The sequence below is a fragment of the Hyla sarda genome, unplaced genomic scaffold (assembly GCF_029499605.1).
Source record: "Hyla sarda isolate aHylSar1 unplaced genomic scaffold, aHylSar1.hap1 scaffold_3411, whole genome shotgun sequence".
NCBI lineage: Eukaryota > Metazoa > Chordata > Amphibia > Anura > Hylidae > Hyla > Hyla sarda.
The window spans coordinates 1-17372 of NW_026610166.1; the positions used below are offsets into that span (position 1 = coordinate 1).

A 17372-nucleotide genomic window follows, 5' to 3' on the forward strand; every position below is an offset into this window, starting at 1 on the left:
CAGCAAGCAGGTAGCAATGAAAGTAGGAATCTTTCTTTTTACCCTGTAAGGGAGGTGGTGCTGCTGCCTTCTGCTTGCTTCTGCTTGTGTCTGGCCCCTGTTGGAGCGTCCAGGCACAGGACTTCTGCTGCTGCTGACTAAATGGCCTCCTTAATTGGATCATTTGAGTAGCCAGCACACCTGTGCAGGTAGGGCATGACATGATAGGCAGCTGCCTTGATAGCGGGTGGGTGCTGAATGTTCCTAATTGACAAAATAAGATTAATGCTTATGAAGAAATATAAAATCTCATCCCTTCCCCAATATCGCGCCACACCCCTACCCCTTAATTCCCTGGTTGAACGTGATGGACATATGTCTTTTTTCGACCGTACTAACTATGTAACTATGTAACATAACATGGGGGGGGGGGGGGGGGTCTCCTGGCTGTTCACACAGGTGTGTCATTGCTGTACATTGACCATGCATTGCTTCTGTGGTATTGCAAAGGCAAAGACAAATGCTTCCAGCCATCCATTGCACTAATGGATTGGTCATCAGCTGGCTGTCTATGTCCCGCATCAATATAGACCAAAGTACAGAGGGTTAGGCTATGCTATTGTGCACCTACCTGATGCATCAGAAGGTGCGAGGCCCTTGCTAAATTCTGTGCACAGACTTTGAGATCTATGCTTTAGACTGTATCTAAACCTGCTCCAACATGGACTGACATTCTGGCCTACTTTCAGCCGATGCGACTTGTCTGTCGCTGAACAGTCGCTTTTTATGTATTCAGCACCTATGTATAATGTTGTAAAAATGCTCTAGAAGCTAAAGTCGCAGAAATGTCACACATATTTGGCCTGCAACTTTCTGTGCGACAAATTCAGACAGGAAAAATCAGTATAAATCCTTAGAAAATTATCCCCCAGTGTCTCCATCTGCTGGCGGTATTGAATAAGCATTGCTGCACTGATGGGGTATGCATTAGACGAAAAAAAAGAAGAAAAAGAAGAATAATACGCCCAGAAAAGAGGCGAAAAGGAGAAAAACGTAAAAAAACGTGAAAAAAAAGTAAGAGGAAGAGAAGGGAAAAAAAGGTGGAAATGGGTTTAAAAGTGATTTCGGCGGAGAATATATATATATATATATATATATATATATATATATATATATATATGCGCACACACACACATAGATATAAACGTATTCTCCGTTGAGATATTGCAGCCGCTGCTGTGTCCAGGCCCAGGAGCCTTAGCACTGTGCTGTGATGTCACTCAATACCACTGACATCACTAGGTGTAAACAACATCTCTCCTTTGCTGTGTATGTGACTATGGAGCTGTTTGGTGATGTCGTCTATTACGGCCTTCATAGAAGCAACAGGAGATTGTTGCATCCATCTTGAACCCTCAGAACTACAGTGCTATGATGTCACTCACTTCCACAGGCCTTGCAGAGTGTAAACAACAACAACCCAGCTTTGTTGTGTATGTAACCAAAGGGATTTGTGATGTCACCTAGAACCTTCACAGCAGCGACAGCTTTATGAGGAGCATCAGCACTGCTCTGCCTGAGCAGAACCATCACCGCCATAGGTTGTCAAATAACCCGGATTTAACCCACACAGGTAAGTCCAATGGGGTGCAGGCATGTCCTCTATGCTTACAGCTTCCCGTGGGTGTTGGTTTGATACCGTTTGGGGACAGCCAAGGAGGCATCTGCAGGCAACAAAGGTAGGTGTGTGCTTGTGTGTGTGTTTCCTATGCAGATCCTAAGCCCAGTGTCACATGCAAGTAGGAGGAGTAAGAAGGGTTCCTGGCAAATCCGGGTTATGGATTGCATTTAAAAAGGCCCCGTGGGAGTGCAATGGGCCCCTGTCTTGCTGCTTAGCAATAATGGTATGGGTTTAGGTTCTGCTGTGTGTACTGGTGGTTGACTGCCCCCCAGCCCAGAGTGTGCATGGAAAATTGTCTGGCAGCCTCCCTGACAGCAAGCAGTGATAGTGCCCATGAAGGGGACCTTGTTGGGCCCGCCCCTTTCACGGTTATCGCTTCTCGGCCTTTTGGCTAAGATCAAGTGTAGTATCTGTTCTTATCAGTTTAATATCTGATACGTCCCCTATCTGGGGACCATATATTAAATGGATTTTTGAGAACGGGGGCCGATTTCGAAGCTTGCTTCCGTCGCCCTATGCATTGACCCGATATGGCAGTATCTTCGGGTACAGTGCACCACCCCCTTACAGGGTTAAAAAGAAAGATTCCTACTTTCATTGCTACCTGCTTGCTGGCTAGCCAGCTAGCCAGCCCTGTGGGCCTTGCTGCTGCTGCAGCCAAAAAACAAAAGGTGGTGCTGCTGCTGCTTCTGCTGCTTCTGCTTCTGCTTGTGTCTGGCCCCTGTTGGAGCGTCCAGGCACAGGACTTCTGCTGCTGCTGACTAAATGGCCTCCTTAATTGGATCATTTGAGTAGCCAGCACACCTGTGCAGGTAGGGCATGACATGATAGGCAGCTGCCTTGATAGCGGGTGGGTGCTGAATGTTCCTAATTGACAAAATAAGATTAATGCTTATGAAGAAATATAAAATCTCATCCCTTCCCCAATATCGCGCCACACCCCTACCCCTTAATTCCCTGGTTGAACGTGATGGACATATGTCTTTTTTCGACCGTACTAACTATGTAACTATGTAACATAACATGGGGGGGGGGGGGGGGTCTCCTGGCTGTTCACACAGGTGTGTCATTGCTGTACATTGACCATGCATTGCTTCTGTGGTATTGCAAAGGCAAAGACAAATGCTTCCAGCCATCCATTGCACTAATGGATTGGTCATCAGCTGGCTGTCTATGTCCCGCATCAATATAGACCAAAGTACAGAGGGTTAGGCTATGCTATTGTGCACCTACCTGATGCATCAGAAGGTGCGAGGCCCTTGCTAAATTCTGTGCACAGACTTTGAGATCTATGCTTTAGACTGTATCTAAACCTGCTCCAACATGGACTGACATTCTGGCCTACTTTCAGCCGATGCGACTTGTCTGTCGCTGAACAGTCGCTTTTTATGTATTCAGCACCTATGTATAATGTTGTAAAAATGCTCTAGAAGCTAAAGTCGCAGAAATGTCACACATATTTGGCCTGCAACTTTCTGTGCGACAAATTCAGACAGGAAAAATCAGTATAAATCCTTAGAAAATTATCCCCCAGTGTCTCCATCTGCTGGCGGTATTGAATAAGCATTGCTGCACTGATGGGGTATGCATTAGACGAAAAAAAAGAAGAAAAAGAAGAATAATACGCCCAGAAAAGAGGCGAAAAGGAGAAAAACGTAAAAAAACGTGAAAAAAAAGTAAGAGGAAGAGAAGGGAAAAAAAGGTGGAAATGGGTTTAAAAGTGATTTCGGCGGAGAAATATATATATATATATATATATATATATATATATATATATATATATATGCGCACACACACACATAGATATAAACGTATTCTCCGTTGAGATATTGCAGCCGCTGCTGTGTCCAGGCCCAGGAGCCTTAGCACTGTGCTGTGATGTCACTCAATACCACTGACATCACTAGGTGTAAACAACATCTCTCCTTTGCTGTGTATGTGACTATGGAGCTGTTTGGTGATGTCGTCTATTACGGCCTTCATAGAAGCAACAGGAGATTGTTGCATCCATCTTGAACCCTCAGAACTACAGTGCTATGATGTCACTCACTTCCACAGGCCTTGCAGAGTGTAAACAACAACAACCCAGCTTTGTTGTGTATGTAACCAAAGGGATTTGTGATGTCACCTAGAACCTTCACAGCAGCGACAGCTTTATGAGGAGCATCAGCACTGCTCTGCCTGAGCAGAACCATCACCGCCATAGGTTGTCAAATAACCCGGATTTAACCCACACAGGTAAGTCCAATGGGGTGCAGGCATGTCCTCTATGCTTACAGCTTCCCGTGGGTGTTGGTTTGATACCGTTTGGGGACAGCCAAGGAGGCATCTGCAGGCAACAAAGGTAGGTGTGTGCTTGTGTGTGTGTTTCCTATGCAGATCCTAAGCCCAGTGTCACATGCAAGTAGGAGGAGTAAGAAGGGTTCCTGGCAAATCCGGGTTATGGATTGCATTTAAAAAGGCCCCGTGGGAGTGCAATGGGCCCCTGTCTTGCTGCTTAGCAATAATGGTATGGGTTTAGGTTCTGCTGTGTGTACTGGTGGTTGACTGCCCCCCAGCCCAGAGTGTGCATGGAAAATTGTCTGGCAGCCTCCCTGACAGCAAGCAGTGATAGTGCCCATGAAGGGGACCTTGTTGGGCCCGCCCCTTTCACGGTTATCGCTTCTCGGCCTTTTGGCTAAGATCAAGTGTAGTATCTGTTCTTATCAGTTTAATATCTGATACGTCCCCTATCTGGGGACCATATATTAAATGGATTTTTGAGAACGGGGGCCGATTTCGAAGCTTGCTTCCGTCGCCCTATGCATTGACCCGATATGGCAGTATCTTCGGGTACAGTGCACCACCCCCTTACAGGGTTAAAAAGAAAGATTCCTACTTTCATTGCTACCTGCTTGCTGGCTAGCCAGCTAGCCAGCCCTGTGGGCCTTGCTGCTGCTGCAGCCAAAAAACAAAAGGTGGTGCTGCTGCTGCTTCTGCTGCTTCTGCTTCTGCTTGTGTCTGGCCCCTGTTGGAGCGTCCAGGCACAGGACTTCTGCTGCTGCTGACTAAATGGCCTCCTTAATTGGATCATTTGAGTAGCCAGCACACCTGTGCAGGTAGGGCATGACATGATAGGCAGCTGCCTTGATAGCGGGTGGGTGCTGAATGTTCCTAATTGACAAAATAAGATTAATGCTTATGAAGAAATATAAAATCTCATCCCTTCCCCAATATCGCGCCACACCCCTACCCCTTAATTCCCTGGTTGAACGTGATGGACATATGTCTTTTTTCGACCGTACTAACTATGTAACTATGTAACATAACATGGGGGGGGGGGGGGTCTCCTGGCTGTTCACACAGGTGTGTCATTGCTGTACATTGACCATGCATTGCTTCTGTGGTATTGCAAAGGCAAAGACAAATGCTTCCAGCCATCCATTGCACTAATGGATTGGTCATCAGCTGGCTGTCTATGTCCCGCATCAATATAGACCAAAGTACAGAGGGTTAGGCTATGCTATTGTGCACCTACCTGATGCATCAGAAGGTGCGAGGCCCTTGCTAAATTCTGTGCACAGACTTTGAGATCTATGCTTTAGACTGTATCTAAACCTGCTCCAACATGGACTGACATTCTGGCCTACTTTCAGCCGATGCGACTTGTCTGTCGCTGAACAGTCGCTTTTTATGTATTCAGCACCTATGTATAATGTTGTAAAAATGCTCTAGAAGCTAAAGTCGCAGAAATGTCACACATATTTGGCCTGCAACTTTCTGTGCGACAAATTCAGACAGGAAAAATCAGTATAAATCCTTAGAAAATTATCCCCCAGTGTCTCCATCTGCTGGCGGTATTGAATAAGCATTGCTGCACTGATGGGGTATGCATTAGACGAAAAAAAAGAAGAAAAAGAAGAATAATACGCCCAGAAAAGAGGCGAAAAGGAGAAAAACGTAAAAAAACGTGAAAAAAAAGTAAGAGGAAGAGAAGGGAAAAAAAGGTGGAAATGGGTTTAAAAGTGATTTCGGCGGAGAAATATATATATATATATATATATATATATATATATATATATATATATGCGCACACACACACATAGATATAAACGTATTCTCCGTTGAGATATTGCAGCCGCTGCTGTGTCCAGGCCCAGGAGCCTTAGCACTGTGCTGTGATGTCACTCAATACCACTGACATCACTAGGTGTAAACAACATCTCTCCTTTGCTGTGTATGTGACTATGGAGCTGTTTGGTGATGTCGTCTATTACGGCCTTCATAGAAGCAACAGGAGATTGTTGCATCCATCTTGAACCCTCAGAACTACAGTGCTATGATGTCACTCACTTCCACAGGCCTTGCAGAGTGTAAACAACAACAACCCAGCTTTGTTGTGTATGTAACCAAAGGGATTTGTGATGTCACCTAGAACCTTCACAGCAGCGACAGCTTTATGAGGAGCATCAGCACTGCTCTGCCTGAGCAGAACCATCACCGCCATAGGTTGTCAAATAACCCGGATTTAACCCACACAGGTAAGTCCAATGGGGTGCAGGCATGTCCTCTATGCTTACAGCTTCCCGTGGGTGTTGGTTTGATACCGTTTGGGGACAGCCAAGGAGGCATCTGCAGGCAACAAAGGTAGGTGTGTGCTTGTGTGTGTGTTTCCTATGCAGATCCTAAGCCCAGTGTCACATGCAAGTAGGAGGAGTAAGAAGGGTTCCTGGCAAATCCGGGTTATGGATTGCATTTAAAAAGGCCCCGTGGGAGTGCAATGGGCCCCTGTCTTGCTGCTTAGCAATAATGGTATGGGTTTAGGTTCTGCTGTGTGTACTGGTGGTTGACTGCCCCCCAGCCCAGAGTGTGCATGGAAAATTGTCTGGCAGCCTCCCTGACAGCAAGCAGTGATAGTGCCCATGAAGGGGACCTTGTTGGGCCCGCCCCTTTCACGGTTATCGCTTCTCGGCCTTTTGGCTAAGATCAAGTGTAGTATCTGTTCTTATCAGTTTAATATCTGATACGTCCCCTATCTGGGGACCATATATTAAATGGATTTTTGAGAACGGGGGCCGATTTCGAAGCTTGCTTCCGTCGCCCTATGCATTGACCCGATATGGCAGTATCTTCGGGTACAGTGCACCACCCCCTTACAGGGTTAAAAAGAAAGATTCCTACTTTCATTGCTACCTGCTTGCTGGCTAGCCAGCTAGCCAGCCCTGTGGGCCTTGCTGCTGCTGCAGCCAAAAAACAAAAGGTGGTGCTGCTGCTGCTTCTGCTGCTTCTGCTTGCTTGTGTCTGGCCCCTGTTGGAGCGTCCAGGCACAGGACTTCTGCTGCTGCTGACTAAATGGCCTCCTTAATTGGATCATTTGAGTAGCCAGCACACCTGTGCAGGTAGGGCATGACATGATAGGCAGCTGCCTTGATAGCGGGTGGGTGCTGAATGTTCCTAATTGACAAAATAAGATTAATGCTTATGAAGAAATATAAAATCTCATCCCTTCCCCAATATCGCGCCACACCCCTACCCCTTAATTCCCTGGTTGAACGTGATGGACATATGTCTTTTTTCGACCGTACTAACTATGTAACTATGTAACATAACATGGGGGGGGGGGGGGTCTCCTGGCTGTTCACACAGGTGTGTCATTGCTGTACATTGACCATGCATTGCTTCTGTGGTATTGCAAAGGCAAAGACAAATGCTTCCAGCCATCCATTGCACTAATGGATTGGTCATCAGCTGGCTGTCTATGTCCCGCATCAATATAGACCAAAGTACAGAGGGTTAGGCTATGCTATTGTGCACCTACCTGATGCATCAGAAGGTGCGAGGCCCTTGCTAAATTCTGTGCACAGACTTTGAGATCTATGCTTTAGACTGTATCTAAACCTGCTCCAACATGGACTGACATTCTGGCCTACTTTCAGCCGATGCGACTTGTCTGTCGCTGAACAGTCGCTTTTTATGTATTCAGCACCTATGTATAATGTTGTAAAAATGCTCTAGAAGCTAAAGTCGCAGAAATGTCACACATATTTGGCCTGCAACTTTCTGTGCGACAAATTCAGACAGGAAAAATCAGTATAAATCCTTAGAAAATTATCCCCCAGTGTCTCCATCTGCTGGCGGTATTGAATAAGCATTGCTGCACTGATGGGGTATGCATTAGACGAAAAAAAAGAAGAAAAAGAAGAATAATACGCCCAGAAAAGAGGCGAAAAGGAGAAAAACGTAAAAAAACGTGAAAAAAAAGTAAGAGGAAGAGAAGGGAAAAAAAGGTGGAAATGGGTTTAAAAGTGATTTCGGCGGAGAAATATATATATATATATATATATATATATATATATATATATATATGCGCACACACACACATAGATATAAACGTATTCTCCGTTGAGATATTGCAGCCGCTGCTGTGTCCAGGCCCAGGAGCCTTAGCACTGTGCTGTGATGTCACTCAATACCACTGACATCACTAGGTGTAAACAACATCTCTCCTTTGCTGTGTATGTGACTATGGAGCTGTTTGGTGATGTCGTCTATTACGGCCTTCATAGAAGCAACAGGAGATTGTTGCATCCATCTTGAACCCTCAGAACTACAGTGCTATGATGTCACTCACTTCCACAGGCCTTGCAGAGTGTAAACAACAACAACCCAGCTTTGTTGTGTATGTAACCAAAGGGATTTGTGATGTCACCTAGAACCTTCACAGCAGCGACAGCTTTATGAGGAGCATCAGCACTGCTCTGCCTGAGCAGAACCATCACCGCCATAGGTTGTCAAATAACCCGGATTTAACCCACACAGGTAAGTCCAATGGGGTGCAGGCATGTCCTCTATGCTTACAGCTTCCCGTGGGTGTTGGTTTGATACCGTTTGGGGACAGCCAAGGAGGCATCTGCAGGCAACAAAGGTAGGTGTGTGCTTGTGTGTGTGTTTCCTATGCAGATCCTAAGCCCAGTGTCACATGCAAGTAGGAGGAGTAAGAAGGGTTCCTGGCAAATCCGGGTTATGGATTGCATTTAAAAAGGCCCCGTGGGAGTGCAATGGGCCCCTGTCTTGCTGCTTAGCAATAATGGTATGGGTTTAGGTTCTGCTGTGTGTACTGGTGGTTGACTGCCCCCCAGCCCAGAGTGTGCATGGAAAATTGTCTGGCAGCCTCCCTGACAGCAAGCAGTGATAGTGCCCATGAAGGGGACCTTGTTGGGCCCGCCCCTTTCACGGTTATCGCTTCTCGGCCTTTTGGCTAAGATCAAGTGTAGTATCTGTTCTTATCAGTTTAATATCTGATACGTCCCCTATCTGGGGACCATATATTAAATGGATTTTTGAGAACGGGGGCCGATTTCGAAGCTTGCTTCCGTCGCCCTATGCATTGACCCGATATGGCAGTATCTTCGGGTACAGTGCACCACCCCCTTACAGGGTTAAAAAGAAAGATTCCTACTTTCATTGCTACCTGCTTGCTGGCTAGCCAGCTAGCCAGCCCTGTGGGCCTTGCTGCTGCTGCAGCCAAAAAACAAAAGGTGGTGCTGCTGCTGCTTCTGCTGCTTCTGCTTCTGCTTGTGTCTGGCCCCTGTTGGAGCGTCCAGGCACAGGACTTCTGCTGCTGCTGACTAAATGGCCTCCTTAATTGGATCATTTGAGTAGCCAGCACACCTGTGCAGGTAGGGCATGACATGATAGGCAGCTGCCTTGATAGCGGGTGGGTGCTGAATGTTCCTAATTGACAAAATAAGATTAATGCTTATGAAGAAATATAAAATCTCATCCCTTCCCCAATATCGCGCCACACCCCTACCCCTTAATTCCCTGGTTGAACGTGATGGACATATGTCTTTTTTCGACCGTACTAACTATGTAACTATGTAACATAACATGGGGGGGGGGGGGGGGGGGTCTCCTGGCTGTTCACACAGGTGTGTCATTGCTGTACATTGACCATGCATTGCTTCTGTGGTATTGCAAAGGCAAAGACAAATGCTTCCAGCCATCCATTGCACTAATGGATTGGTCATCAGCTGGCTGTCTATGTCCCGCATCAATATAGACCAAAGTACAGAGGGTTAGGCTATGCTATTGTGCACCTACCTGATGCATCAGAAGGTGCGAGGCCCTTGCTAAATTCTGTGCACAGACTTTGAGATCTATGCTTTAGACTGTATCTAAACCTGCTCCAACATGGACTGACATTCTGGCCTACTTTCAGCCGATGCGACTTGTCTGTCGCTGAACAGTCGCTTTTTATGTATTCAGCACCTATGTATAATGTTGTAAAAATGCTCTAGAAGCTAAAGTCGCAGAAATGTCACACATATTTGGCCTGCAACTTTCTGTGCGACAAATTCAGACAGGAAAAATCAGTATAAATCCTTAGAAAATTATCCCCCAGTGTCTCCATCTGCTGGCGGTATTGAATAAGCATTGCTGCACTGATGGGGTATGCATTAGACGAAAAAAAAGAAGAAAAAGAAGAATAATACGCCCAGAAAAGAGGCGAAAAGGAGAAAAACGTAAAAAAACGTGAAAAAAAAGTAAGAGGAAGAGAAGGGAAAAAAAGGTGGAAATGGGTTTAAAAGTGATTTCGGCGGAGAAATATATATATATATATATATATATATATAATATATATATATATGCGCACACACACACATAGATATAAACGTATTCTCCGTTGAGATATTGCAGCCGCTGCTGTGTCCAGGCCCAGGAGCCTTAGCACTGTGCTGTGATGTCACTCAATACCACTGACATCACTAGGTGTAAACAACATCTCTCCTTTGCTGTGTATGTGACTATGGAGCTGTTTGGTGATGTCGTCTATTACGGCCTTCATAGAAGCAACAGGAGATTGTTGCATCCATCTTGAACCCTCAGAACTACAGTGCTATGATGTCACTCACTTCCACAGGCCTTGCAGAGTGTAAACAACAACAACCCAGCTTTGTTGTGTATGTAACCAAAGGGATTTGTGATGTCACCTAGAACCTTCACAGCAGCGACAGCTTTATGAGGAGCATCAGCACTGCTCTGCCTGAGCAGAACCATCACCGCCATAGGTTGTCAAATAACCCGGATTTAACCCACACAGGTAAGTCCAATGGGGTGCAGGCATGTCCTCTATGCTTACAGCTTCCCGTGGGTGTTGGTTTGATACCGTTTGGGGACAGCCAAGGAGGCATCTGCAGGCAACAAAGGTAGGTGTGTGCTTGTGTGTGTGTTTCCTATGCAGATCCTAAGCCCAGTGTCACATGCAAGTAGGAGGAGTAAGAAGGGTTCCTGGCAAATCCGGGTTATGGATTGCATTTAAAAAGGCCCCGTGGGAGTGCAATGGGCCCCTGTCTTGCTGCTTAGCAATAATGGTATGGGTTTAGGTTCTGCTGTGTGTACTGGTGGTTGACTGCCCCCCAGCCCAGAGTGTGCATGGAAAATTGTCTGGCAGCCTCCCTGACAGCAAGCAGTGATAGTGCCCATGAAGGGGACCTTGTTGGGCCCGCCCCTTTCACGGTTATCGCTTCTCGGCCTTTTGGCTAAGATCAAGTGTAGTATCTGTTCTTATCAGTTTAATATCTGATACGTCCCCTATCTGGGGACCATATATTAAATGGATTTTTGAGAACGGGGGCCGATTTCGAAGCTTGCTTCCGTCGCCCTATGCATTGACCCGATATGGCAGTATCTTCGGGTACAGTGCACCACCCCCTTACAGGGTTAAAAAGAAAGATTCCTACTTTCATTGCTACCTGCTTGCTGGCTAGCCAGCTAGCCAGCCCTGTGGGCCTTGCTGCTGCTGCAGCCAAAAAACAAAAGGTGGTGCTGCTGCTGCTTCTGCTGCTTCTGCTTGTGTCTGGCCCCTGTTGGAGCGTCCAGGCACAGGACTTCTGCTGCTGCTGACTAAATGGCCTCCTTAATTGGATCATTTGAGTAGCCAGCACACCTGTGCAGGTAGGGCATGACATGATAGGCAGCTGCCTTGATAGCGGGTGGGTGCTGAATGTTCCTAATTGACAAAATAAGATTAATGCTTATGAAGAAATATAAAATCTCATCCCTTCCCCAATATCGCGCCACACCCCTACCCCTTAATTCCCTGGTTGAACGTGATGGACATATGTCTTTTTTCGACCGTACTAACTATGTAACTATGTAACATAACATGGGGGGGGGGGGGGGGGGGTCTCCTGGCTGTTCACACAGGTGTGTCATTGCTGTACATTGACCATGCATTGCTTCTGTGGTATTGCAAAGGCAAAGACAAATGCTTCCAGCCATCCATTGCACTAATGGATTGGTCATCAGCTGGCTGTCTATGTCCCGCATCAATATAGACCAAAGTACAGAGGGTTAGGCTATGCTATTGTGCACCTACCTGATGCATCAGAAGGTGCGAGGCCCTTGCTAAATTCTGTGCACAGACTTTGAGATCTATGCTTTAGACTGTATCTAAACCTGCTCCAACATGGACTGACATTCTGGCCTACTTTCAGCCGATGCGACTTGTCTGTCGCTGAACAGTCGCTTTTTATGTATTCAGCACCTATGTATAATGTTGTAAAAATGCTCTAGAAGCTAAAGTCGCAGAAATGTCACACATATTTGGCCTGCAACTTTCTGTGCGACAAATTCAGACAGGAAAAATCAGTATAAATCCTTAGAAAATTATCCCCCAGTGTCTCCATCTGCTGGCGGTATTGAATAAGCATTGCTGCACTGATGGGGTATGCATTAGACGAAAAAAAAGAAGAAAAAGAAGAATAATACGCCCAGAAAAGAGGCGAAAAGGAGAAAAACGTAAAAAAACGTGAAAAAAAAGTAAGAGGAAGAGAAGGGAAAAAAAGGTGGAAATGGGTTTAAAAGTGATTTCGGCGGAGAAATATATATATATATATATATATATATATATATATATATATATATATATGCGCACACACACACATAGATATAAACGTATTCTCCGTTGAGATATTGCAGCCGCTGCTGTGTCCAGGCCCAGGAGCCTTAGCACTGTGCTGTGATGTCACTCAATACCACTGACATCACTAGGTGTAAACAACATCTCTCCTTTGCTGTGTATGTGACTATGGAGCTGTTTGGTGATGTCGTCTATTACGGCCTTCATAGAAGCAACAGGAGATTGTTGCATCCATCTTGAACCCTCAGAACTACAGTGCTATGATGTCACTCACTTCCACAGGCCTTGCAGAGTGTAAACAACAACAACCCAGCTTTGTTGTGTATGTAACCAAAGGGATTTGTGATGTCACCTAGAACCTTCACAGCAGCGACAGCTTTATGAGGAGCATCAGCACTGCTCTGCCTGAGCAGAACCATCACCGCCATAGGTTGTCAAATAACCCGGATTTAACCCACACAGGTAAGTCCAATGGGGTGCAGGCATGTCCTCTATGCTTACAGCTTCCCGTGGGTGTTGGTTTGATACCGTTTGGGGACAGCCAAGGAGGCATCTGCAGGCAACAAAGGTAGGTGTGTGCTTGTGTGTGTGTTTCCTATGCAGATCCTAAGCCCAGTGTCACATGCAAGTAGGAGGAGTAAGAAGGGTTCCTGGCAAATCCGGGTTATGGATTGCATTTAAAAAGGCCCCGTGGGAGTGCAATGGGCCCCTGTCTTGCTGCTTAGCAATAATGGTATGGGTTTAGGTTCTGCTGTGTGTACTGGTGGTTGACTGCCCCCCAGCCCAGAGTGTGCATGGAAAATTGTCTGGCAGCCTCCCTGACAGCAAGCAGTGATAGTGCCCATGAAGGGGACCTTGTTGGGCCCGCCCCTTTCACGGTTATCGCTTCTCGGCCTTTTGGCTAAGATCAAGTGTAGTATCTGTTCTTATCAGTTTAATATCTGATACGTCCCCTATCTGGGGACCATATATTAAATGGATTTTTGAGAACGGGGGCCGATTTCGAAGCTTGCTTCCGTCGCCCTATGCATTGACCCGATATGGCAGTATCTTCGGGTACAGTGCACCACCCCCTTACAGGGTTAAAAAGAAAGATTCCTACTTTCATTGCTACCTGCTTGCTGGCTAGCCAGCTAGCCAGCCCTGTGGGCCTTGCTGCTGCTGCAGCCAAAAAACAAAAGGTGGTGCTGCTGCTGCTTCTGCTGCTTCTGCTTGTGTCTGGCCCCTGTTGGAGCGTCCAGGCACAGGACTTCTGCTGCTGCTGACTAAATGGCCTCCTTAATTGGATCATTTGAGTAGCCAGCACACCTGTGCAGGTAGGGCATGACATGATAGGCAGCTGCCTTGATAGCGGGTGGGTGCTGAATGTTCCTAATTGACAAAATAAGATTAATGCTTATGAAGAAATATAAAATCTCATCCCTTCCCCAATATCGCGCCACACCCCTACCCCTTAATTCCCTGGTTGAACGTGATGGACATATGTCTTTTTTCGACCGTACTAACTATGTAACTATGTAACATAACATGGGGGGGGGGGGGGGGGGGGTCTCCTGGCTGTTCACACAGGTGTGTCATTGCTGTACATTGACCATGCATTGCTTCTGTGGTATTGCAAAGGCAAAGACAAATGCTTCCAGCCATCCATTGCACTAATGGATTGGTCATCAGCTGGCTGTCTATGTCCCGCATCAATATAGACCAAAGTACAGAGGGTTAGGCTATGCTATTGTGCACCTACCTGATGCATCAGAAGGTGCGAGGCCCTTGCTAAATTCTGTGCACAGACTTTGAGATCTATGCTTTAGACTGTATCTAAACCTGCTCCAACATGGACTGACATTCTGGCCTACTTTCAGCCGATGCGACTTGTCTGTCGCTGAACAGTCGCTTTTTATGTATTCAGCACCTATGTATAATGTTGTAAAAATGCTCTAGAAGCTAAAGTCGCAGAAATGTCACACATATTTGGCCTGCAACTTTCTGTGCGACAAATTCAGACAGGAAAAATCAGTATAAATCCTTAGAAAATTATCCCCCAGTGTCTCCATCTGCTGGCGGTATTGAATAAGCATTGCTGCACTGATGGGGTATGCATTAGACGAAAAAAAAGAAGAAAAAGAAGAATAATACGCCCAGAAAAGAGGCGAAAAGGAGAAAAACGTAAAAAAACGTGAAAAAAAAAGTAAGAGGAAGAGAAGGGAAAAAAAGGTGGAAATGGGTTTAAAAGTGATTTCGGCGGAGAATATATATATATATATATATATATATATATATATATATATATATATGCGCACACACACACATAGATATAAACGTATTCTCCGTTGAGATATTGCAGCCGCTGCTGTGTCCAGGCCCAGGAGCCTTAGCACTGTGCTGTGATGTCACTCAATACCACTGACATCACTAGGTGTAAACAACATCTCTCCTTTGCTGTGTATGTGACTATGGAGCTGTTTGGTGATGTCGTCTATTACGGCCTTCATAGAAGCAACAGGAGATTGTTGCATCCATCTTGAACCCTCAGAACTACAGTGCTATGATGTCACTCACTTCCACAGGCCTTGCAGAGTGTAAACAACAACAACCCAGCTTTGTTGTGTATGTAACCAAAGGGATTTGTGATGTCACCTAGAACCTTCACAGCAGCGACAGCTTTATGAGGAGCATCAGCACTGCTCTGCCTGAGCAGAACCATCACCGCCATAGGTTGTCAAATAACCCGGATTTAACCCACACAGGTAAGTCCAATGGGGTGCAGGCATGTCCTCTATGCTTACAGCTTCCCGTGGGTGTTGGTTTGATACCGTTTGGGGACAGCCAAGGAGGCATCTGCAGGCAACAAAGGTAGGTGTGTGCTTGTGTGTGTGTTTCCTATGCAGATCCTAAGCCCAGTGTCACATTCAAGTAGGAGGAGTAAGAAGGGTTCCTGGCAAATCCGGGTTATGGATTGCATTTAAAAAGGCCCCGTGGGAGTGCAATGGGCCCCTGTCTTGCTGCTTAGCAATAATGGTATGGGTTTAGGTTCTGCTGTGTGTACTGGTGGTTGACTGCCCCCCAGCCCAGAGTGTGCATGGAAAATTGTCTGGCAGCCTCCCTGACAGCAAGCAGTGATAGTGCCCATGAAGGGGACCTTGTTGGGCCCGCCCCTTTCACGGTTATCGCTTCTCGGCCTTTTGGCTAAGATCAAGTGTAGTATCTGTTCTTATCAGTTTAATATCTGATACGTCCCCTATCTGGGGACCATATATTAAATGGATTTTTGAGAACGGGGGCCGATTTCGAAGCTTGCTTCCGTCGCCCTATGCATTGACCCGATATGGCAGTATCTTCGGGTACAGTGCACCACCCCCTTACAGGGTTAAAAAGAAAGATTCCTACTTTCATTGCTACCTGCTTGCTGGCTAGCCAGCTAGCCAGCCCTGTGGGCCTTGCTGCTGCTGCAGCCAAAAAACAAAAGGTGGTGCTGCTGCTGCTTCTGCTGCTTCTGCTTGTGTCTGGCCCCTGTTGGAGCGTCCAGGCACAGGACTTCTGCTGCTGCTGACTAAATGGCCTCCTTAATTGGATCATTTGAGTAGCCAGCACACCTGTGCAGGTAGGGCATGACATGATAGGCAGCTGCCTTGATAGCGGGTGGGTGCTGAATGTTCCTAATTGACAAAATAAGATTAATGCTTATGAAGAAATATAAAATCTCATCCCTTCCCCAATATCGCGCCACACCCCTACCCCTTAATTCCCTGGTTGAACGTGATGGACATATGTCTTTTTTCGACCGTACTAACTATGTAACTATGTAACATAACATGGGGGGGGGGGGGGGGGGGGGTCTCCTGGCTGTTCACACAGGTGTGTCATTGCTGTACATTGACCATGCATTGCTTCTGTGGTATTGCAAAGGCAAAGACAAATGCTTCCAGCCATCCATTGCACTAATGGATTGGTCATCAGCTGGCTGTCTATGTCCCGCATCAATATAGACCAAAGTACAGAGGGTTAGGCTATGCTATTGTGCACCTACCTGATGCATCAGAAGGTGCGAGGCCCTTGCTAAATTCTGTGCACAGACTTTGAGATCTATGCTTTAGACTGTATCTAAACCTGCTCCAACATGGACTGACATTCTGGCCTACTTTCAGCCGATGCGACTTGTCTGTCGCTGAACAGTCGCTTTTTATGTATTCAGCACCTATGTATAATGTTGTAAAAATGCTCTAGAAGCTAAAGTCGCAGAAATGTCACACATATTTGGCCTGCAACTTTCTGTGCGACAAATTCAGACAGGAAAAATCAGTATAAATCCTTAGAAAATTATCCCCCAGTGTCTCCATCTGCTGGCGGTATTGAATAAGCATTGCTGCACTGATGGGGTATGCATTAGACGAAAAAAAAGAAGAAAAAGAAGAATAATACGCCCAGAAAAGAGGCGAAAAGGAGAAAAACGTAAAAAAACGTGAAAAAAAAGTAAGAGGAAGAGAAGGGAAAAAAAGGTGGAAATGGGTTTAAAAGTGATTTCGGCGGAGATATATATATATATATATATATATATATATATATATATATATATGCGCACACACACACATATATATAAACGTATTCTCCGTTGAGATATTGCAGCCGCTGCTGTGTCCAGGCCCAGGAGCCTTAGCACTGTGCTGTGATGTCACTCAATACCACTGACATCACTAGGTGTAAACAACATCTCTCCTTTGCTGTGTATGTGACTATGGAGCTGTTTGGTGATGTCGTCTATTACGGCCTTCATAGAAGCAACAGGAGATTGTTGCATCCATCTTGAACCCTCAG

The 17372-nt window shown here is 46.0% G+C and overlaps 7 non-coding genes across 7 annotated transcripts; all 7 read left to right on the plus strand.

The window, feature by feature from the left end:
* The first annotated feature begins 2031 nt into the window (after positions 1-2031).
* On the plus strand, positions 2032-2222 carry LOC130330893 (U2 spliceosomal RNA). Its single transcript, XR_008873927.1, has one exon. It is a non-coding gene; the product is annotated as a U2 spliceosomal RNA (small nuclear RNA).
* A 2095-nt stretch (positions 2223-4317) lies between these two features.
* On the plus strand, positions 4318-4508 carry LOC130330896 (U2 spliceosomal RNA). The gene has a single exon (XR_008873930.1). It is a non-coding gene; the product is annotated as a U2 spliceosomal RNA (small nuclear RNA).
* Positions 4509-6599: 2091 nt separating this feature from the next.
* On the plus strand, positions 6600-6790 carry LOC130330897 (U2 spliceosomal RNA). The gene has a single exon (XR_008873931.1). It is a non-coding gene; the product is annotated as a U2 spliceosomal RNA (small nuclear RNA).
* A 2087-nt stretch (positions 6791-8877) lies between these two features.
* On the plus strand, positions 8878-9068 carry LOC130330898 (U2 spliceosomal RNA). The gene has a single exon (XR_008873932.1). It is a non-coding gene; the product is annotated as a U2 spliceosomal RNA (small nuclear RNA).
* Positions 9069-11161: 2093 nt separating this feature from the next.
* Positions 11162-11352, plus strand: LOC130330899 (U2 spliceosomal RNA). The gene has a single exon (XR_008873933.1). It is a non-coding gene; the product is annotated as a U2 spliceosomal RNA (small nuclear RNA).
* Positions 11353-13444: 2092 nt separating this feature from the next.
* Positions 13445-13635, plus strand: LOC130330894 (U2 spliceosomal RNA). Its single transcript, XR_008873928.1, has one exon. It is a non-coding gene; the product is annotated as a U2 spliceosomal RNA (small nuclear RNA).
* Positions 13636-15726: 2091 nt separating this feature from the next.
* LOC130330895 (U2 spliceosomal RNA) lies at positions 15727-15917 on the plus strand. The gene has a single exon (XR_008873929.1). It is a non-coding gene; the product is annotated as a U2 spliceosomal RNA (small nuclear RNA).
* Positions 15918-17372: the final 1455 nt, after the last annotated feature.